Source organism: Adiantum capillus-veneris, chromosome 23 (genome assembly GCF_014529385.1).
Source record: "Adiantum capillus-veneris isolate H3 chromosome 23, ASM1452938v2, whole genome shotgun sequence".
Lineage (NCBI taxonomy): Eukaryota > Viridiplantae > Streptophyta > Polypodiopsida > Polypodiales > Pteridaceae > Adiantum > Adiantum capillus-veneris.
In genome coordinates, this window is record NC_140953.1 from 70,746,189 (window position 1) to 70,753,357 (window position 7,169).

Genomic DNA, 7,169 nt, shown 5'->3' on the forward strand with positions numbered 1-7,169 from the left:
CATTGGGCTTGATAACTTGCAAAATTTATGAATTTGATTTGTTCTCATCTGTTGTTTTGGTAATGTTGGTGCAGTGTGTGGAGCACACATAGGTGTTCTTGTAGGGTTAATGATCATACCTATTAAATTTGGTGGAGAGGCAAAAACAAAGCAAAAAACTCTATGCTTCTATGTGTGTGTGTGTGTGTGTGTGTGTGTGTGTGTGTGTGTGTGTGTGTGTGTGTGTGTGTGTGTGTGAATGCAAATGAGCTTATTTTGCCCCTTGTGACTATATGTTCCCAATCTACCCAAAATGCCCCGTTCATACCTACCTCCAATGATCATATCTTGCTTTCCATATCACCTGCAGTTTGTCCGTTTCTTGATTCTGATATTCGGTCGACAAATGGCCTTTAATCTGCAGTTTTGATCCGTAGAAGTTGGCTCAAAAACCGTCCTATGCCAAACCTTTCCATATTTGCCATGTTTGAAGCCCTTGCTTTGAAGTCAATTTTGACTTTCTTGGCTCAACATTTTAATTTTTGTTGATGATTTGTCCTTTTTAGCTTTCTAGTGCTAAAATTAAATGAAAATACTTACAATTATTATTAATTGGCAAAAACTTCACCAAAATTATTGTAATCATTCACACATACATATTATTCACTCAACATTTAGAGTCTGTCAATATGGCTCATGTGTATGCCTGCTAAGAGTTAGAAAGCTCTAAAAACTGTTAAAGGAAAAGAAAAAGATAAAGAAAAGAAGATAATATATACAAAATGATGAGTATCTATCTTGCTGCGTTTTCCCTCCTTCCTATAGTGAGTCATCCCAGATGAACATGTGTCAAAGTGAATGAGTATGAAGTAAGTGTCTATGCATAGCCGTATATTGTGGCTCTATGATGCAAATTGAGGATATGCATGGGGTAACAAAGTGTTGTGCAAGATTTGGGTTTTGAACAATAAGTTCAGTGGTTTTTGATGATGAGGTTAGGTTGAAGCTACATGGTCCAAAAAAAAGTAATTGCAGAAGACTTGCTCGTTCTTTGATAGTGGCATCGAGAAGTTATGACTAGGTAGGACATCTCCCATCTCATAGGCTTGGATGCCTAGCTTGGTGGCCAACTCTTTGGATATAAAATTGTGAGTAGAACCAGGGTCAAAGAGAATAAAAACATCATGTTCTCTTACCTTTCTCCAAGCATGGCATAGAGGAGATCCTTTGTGATGAGAATCCTCTTCTTGAATTTCAACCAAGGTAGCTCTAGGAGGCTCATTACTTGTATTCTTGTGGGGGCAAGCATGATAGGCATACCCTTGCTCCCCGGACTTGAAACAACGGTTATCTTTCCAATAACCCTCTAGCTCTTCATGAGAGAGTTTATTTTTGCCTTTATAAACTCCCTTCTCCTTAGCTTTGTTGTTGTTGGTGTTGCCTTTGGGAGACTTTTGGACGTTGTCCTTCCCCTTAGGCTCATTACAGTCCTTGTTTTTTGTGGGCTTAAGATTTCTCTTAGCCCCATGTTGGAAGTTGATTGGTGAAGCGACCATGGTATGGTGTATAACCGCAGATATGGTCCATGACCTTTGGGAGTTAACATATTCCCCCATATCCTCAGTTTACCCTGCACAAAATTGTTGTTTTTTCTCTCCAAAATCCATCTTTTTGAAGACAATGGCTTTGAGATGTAAATCCCAAAACTTGTCTACATATTTGTGAATAGATTTGTAGGGAGATTACTTTGCCATTCGGTGAGTACTTTGTCTTTGGCATCGGTAGCCAAGAACTCCTTCATGATGAAAGCTCTAAAAGCTTTCCATGTTCTTCGAGCTTCACCGTTTGTCCGTAGGCTAGACCACCATTGCCTGGCGGACCTTTTTAAGTGCATGGCTACATGATGTAGCTTTGAGGATGAAGGAGTACGAGCGGAAGTGTGACGCGAGAGAGAGTGCGAGAAGAAGAGGACGACGATATGGTGAACTCGCTCTACTGTAATGTGTAGAGCATAGTGAGTTCTTATTAGTTTTTTACAAAAGAATATGTGTACATACCTGGCGGCCCGCCCACTTACCTGGGCGACCACTTTGGGCTTTATACCCCAACAACCTCCCACTTAAAGTCCAATGTGGTACTTTAAGTGTGAGAGAAGCTACTCTACAAGCTAATATACAAGAGATGTAGAGAAGTGATGTACTACCCTACACCTAACTGCTTGCGAAAATGCGCAAAGCTCTCTGAGGGAAGTCCTTTTGTAAGTAGATCAGCAGGATTTTCTGTGGTGTGAACTTTGACAAGCTGAAGTTGCTTATCCTCGAGCATTTCCCTGATGAAATGATACTTCACATCCACATGCTTTGTCTTTGAGTGATAAACTGGATTGCGAGCCAATTGTATAGCACTTTGACTATCACAATATAACACAAGCATCTCTTCTTTGATTCCCAAATCTGTTACTAGTCGATTAAGCCAAATTGATTCTTTGCATGCCTCTAATGCTGCAACATATTCAGCCTCTGTAGTAGACTGAGTAACACAATCTTGTAATCTAGAACGCCATGATACTGCTCCACCAGCCAATGTAAAGACATACCCTGACGTAGACCCTCGGTTGTCTAAGTCACCTGCATAATCTGAGTCTGTAAAACCCTTTACACTTAGCTCCTGACTCCCATAGCATATACGCATACTCTTTGTAGCTTTCAGGTATCTCAATATTCCTCTCACTACCTCCCAATGTTTCTTGCCTGGGTTTGACATGTATCGACTTACTACTCCCACTGCAAATGCAATGTCTGGGCGAGTAGCAATCATTGCATATATCAAACTACCCACTGCAGACGCATATGGAATCTTATCCATTTCAGCCTGTTCTTCCTCAGACACAGGACAATCTTGTTTGCTAAGTTTCACATATGGTGGCAATGGAACACTCAGTGCCTTTCCCTTCTCCATATTGAAACGTTGCAAAACCTTGTCAATATACTCTATTTGAGATAACCAAATCAACTTCTTTGATCTGTCTCTCTCAATGCGCATACCAAGTATATGACTTGCCTCACCCATGTCTTTCATGTCAAACGATTTTGCCATCTTTGACTTCAAAGCTGAAATTTCTTCCAAGTGCTTGCCAGCAATCAACATGTCATCCACATACAAAATAAGGATCAGCCAACTGCCATCCTTAGCCTTCTTTGTATATAGACAGTGATCGAACTCACTACGTTTGTAGCCTTGAGAAAGCATAAACTTGTGGAATTTATGGTACCATGCCCTCGGTGATTGTTTTAAGCCATAAAGACTCTTTAACAACTGGCATACCCAATCTTCCTTGCCTTTCTCAACAAACCCTTCTGGCTGGTGCATGTAAATTTCCACATCTAAATCACCATGCAAGAACGCTGTCTTGACATCCATTTGGTGCAACACCAAATCTAATATGGCAACCAATGCAAGAAAGCATCTCAATGTAGTCATCTTGACCACCGGAGAGAAGACTTCATCAAAGTCAATGCCTTGTTCTTGCTTAAAGCCCTTGGCAACAAGCCTTGCTTTGTACTTTGACTGACTATCATGAGCGGTGATCTTATACCTGTAAACCCATTTACAAGGTAGAGCCTTTTTGCCCCGTGGTAATTTAACTAGCTTCCATGTCTGGTTTTTATGCAGAGCTGTCATCTCTGACTGCATGGCCAATTGCCAATTCTCGGAGTCCTTCATTTGCACTGCTTCCTTGTAACATGAAGGCTCATTGCAATCAGTCAACATGACATAGTTCATAGATGGAACAAACCTATCAAGAGGTCGCGTGACACGTCCAGATCTACGCACAATAGGTGGCTCAGGCTCAGCCACAACCTGTGGTTCCAATCTATCATGTCCTTGCTCCTCTTGAGCCCTGACATTTTGTCTTGCACGTGCAGGTACATCTTCTTGGAAGACAACTCTTCTAATCTCCTCAACCCTCTCTGGTTTAGAATGATATTTGGATTCATTAAAGTGAACATCATTGCTGCGGACAACCTTTCTGGATTCGGGATCCCAAAGTCTGTACCCCATCTCACCAGAATTACCATAGCCTAGAAAGATGCACTTTCTACTCTTTGGCTCAAGTTTGTTCCTAAATTCCTTTGGAACGTGAGTATATGCCTCACAGCCAAAGACTCTGAGATGCTTGTATGAGGGTATTTTGCCTGACCATACCATCTCTGGCACTGAATCCTTCTGCAAAACCGTGCTAGGAGATCTATTTACAAGATGAATAGTTGTTGATACAGCTTCAGCCCAAAACCCATTTGGTAGTTGTGCATTAGACAACATACTTCTGACCTTCTCTTGTATGGTCCTATTCATCCTCTCAGCAACACCATTTTGAGGAGGATTGTAAGGAGCAGTAATTTCACGTTTTATACCTTTTGACTCACAAAAGTCCTGAAAGGCCTTTGAAACATACTCTCCACCATTGTCAGTGCGTAAGCATTTAAGCTTCTTGCCACTCTGATTCTCCACAAGTGTCACAAACGTTTTGAAAACACTAAACGCTTCATCCTTGTGCTTGAGAAAGTAAACCCATACTTTCCTCGAGTAATCATCTATAAATGTCATAAAGTAAGAAGCTCCCCCTAGAGATAGGTTAGGCATAGGTCCACACAAATCATTATGAACAAGTGCCAACTGTGTATCTCTTCTACTGCTTCTATGCTTATGTGGCTGCTGTGTTTGCTTACCATACAGACAATGTTCACAGAATTCAAAATCATTAAATGAAAAGCCAAGCAAATAACCAGAACGAGACAAGATTTCCATTCCCTTCTTGGACATATGTCCTAACCGGCTATGCCACAAAGAAACGTTCGGCTGCTCGGTTACATTGATTACATTTTTAGAGACATTTGATACATAAATCATGTAAAGTCCTCCAGACTTTACTCCATGTGCTACTGTCATAGAACCCTTGGATATCTTCCACATGTTCTGTCCAAAAGTGGTGACGTAGCCAGCATCGTCAAGTAAACATGTGCTGATCAAGCTCTTTGTAATTGCGGGAACATGTCTCACATTCTTCAGGGTGAAAGAAGAGCCATTCTGAAACTTCAATTGAACATCTCCAACACCTAAGATCTCACATGTGTGCCCATTGCCTAGCCGAACATGATCTTTAGTGGTCACATAAGAGGTAAACCACTCCTTGTTTGGAGACACATGAAGTGATGCCCCTATGTCTATAATCCAGTCACTCAGTGCATTTCCATCAGATGCTGTAAGAAGAGCTGAGTCCATTGTATTCTTCAAGAAGTAGATGTCTCCTGACACTAGACTGTCATCCTCTGCAACAGTGTTTGTCACATTTATTTCTTGAATCTTCACTGAGGACTTGTTCTTCTCACTATGGTCTTCAGCTTTCTCTTTGCCTTTTTCTGCTTTCCATTCTCTGCAGTCTCTTTTCATGTGACCCTTCTTGCCACAATGGTAGCATTCTATGTCACTCTTGCCTTTAGCACTGCGGGACTTGCTACGAGACTGATTCCTGTTTCCACCTTTGTACTTTTCTTTGGTCTTTCCCCTGACAACTAAGGCTGTTCCTTTGCCTTTGTCCATTGTCTTTCTATTGGTTTCTTCAGTAAGCAGATTTCCTTCTGCACCTGCTATGTTCAAACCATCTGGAGGTGCAGAATTACTCAAAGCTGTGCGAAAAGTGTCCCAACTTTCCGGCAATGTGATCAACAGGAACATAGCTCTAACAGGTTCATCAAACTTGACACCTTGAGCTGACAACTGACTATAGATTGTGTTGAATTCATTCAGATGATTGGACATAGGTGTCCTTTCTTTCATCTTCAAGTCAACAAGCTTCTTAAGCCAGTATACCTGTGAAGCTGCACTCTGCTTCTCATAAAGATCACTCATCTTTAACCATGCTTGATAAGCCTACATCTCGTCTGCTACATTGAAGTAAACGCTTTCTGCCAAAGTCAGCATAATGGTAGAAAGTGCCAATTCATCCATTTCGCTCCATTCATCTTCGTCCATATCTTCTGGTTTTATCCCCTTGAGCTTTATAGGTTTTATCTGCTTCTTTTGTACCAACACGTGCCAAATCTGCTTCTTCCACAATGGGAAATTGGTTCCATCCAGCTTCTTGATATTGTAAAGAGCAGTGTCCTGTGATCCAGCCATAGCTACGCTTCACAGTGGTTTACTTTCCTGGGGAAAATTCGGCAGAGTTTCCCCTGTAAACTGACCTCTGAACCAATATCAACCTGTCAAATGAACCAAGAAAGCTTCAGATTTTGCATAAATTTCGGCAGAGTCTCCTTTGTAAAATGGCTCTGGTGTACTCAAAAACAGACCAAAAAACAGCTCAAAAACACTGTCTCTCTGACACTATAAGCTGCAGGTAAACCTGTCCTGCACCTGTACTATCTCTGGCTGTCCTGTCACTGTCCTGTAAGCATAGACTGCGACAATGCCTCAACGGCAGTAAAGCAAAGATGCAATCCCAATTGTCTAACTCACAGTCAATACATCCTAGCTGCCTATCTAAGGGTGCTCGAGGGATCGCTCCAAGACCTGTATCACCGAAAGGATCTCAACATTCGAGAATCCTCCAGCTCAATAAAACCTCACTCGACCCTCAACAAAGGCTGCAGTAAATCTGACAGTACATAGACTTCCCACAAAGTCATACATCCACAAATTTCCCACTGTATGCTATAACCGTTGCGGCGGTTGTTTGCTGCGTGACTCACAGCCAGCAAACCCTCAACAGACATACATCATCTCTGACAATACATCCCATGTGAAAGTACCTGCAATGTCAGGATGAAATCTGGAATATCAAGCAGCAAACACAAGCTACCTGATGAACTAGTGGATGTCGCCTACAGTCTGTGTGTAGATGCGCCCGTGTCGTATGTGACACGCCTCCAAGAACTGTGAGCCGTCCTTCGATGTGTAGACAACCACAAATCAACACTCTGGGAGTGTCGATATCCTCAGCACCTGCAGTCGTAGGCCGAAAAACCCCAAATTTGCAGAGTCGGATCTGCACCCGCCGAGACCACGTAGTCGAAAATGGCCTGCGCAGACCTTTGTCGAAGCCGAACGGCGACCGAGATTTGGGGCCGTGTCTTCGCCTATCGAATTTCACTCCAATCTGAGCTGGTGACTCTAGCCTCCTGCAGTGC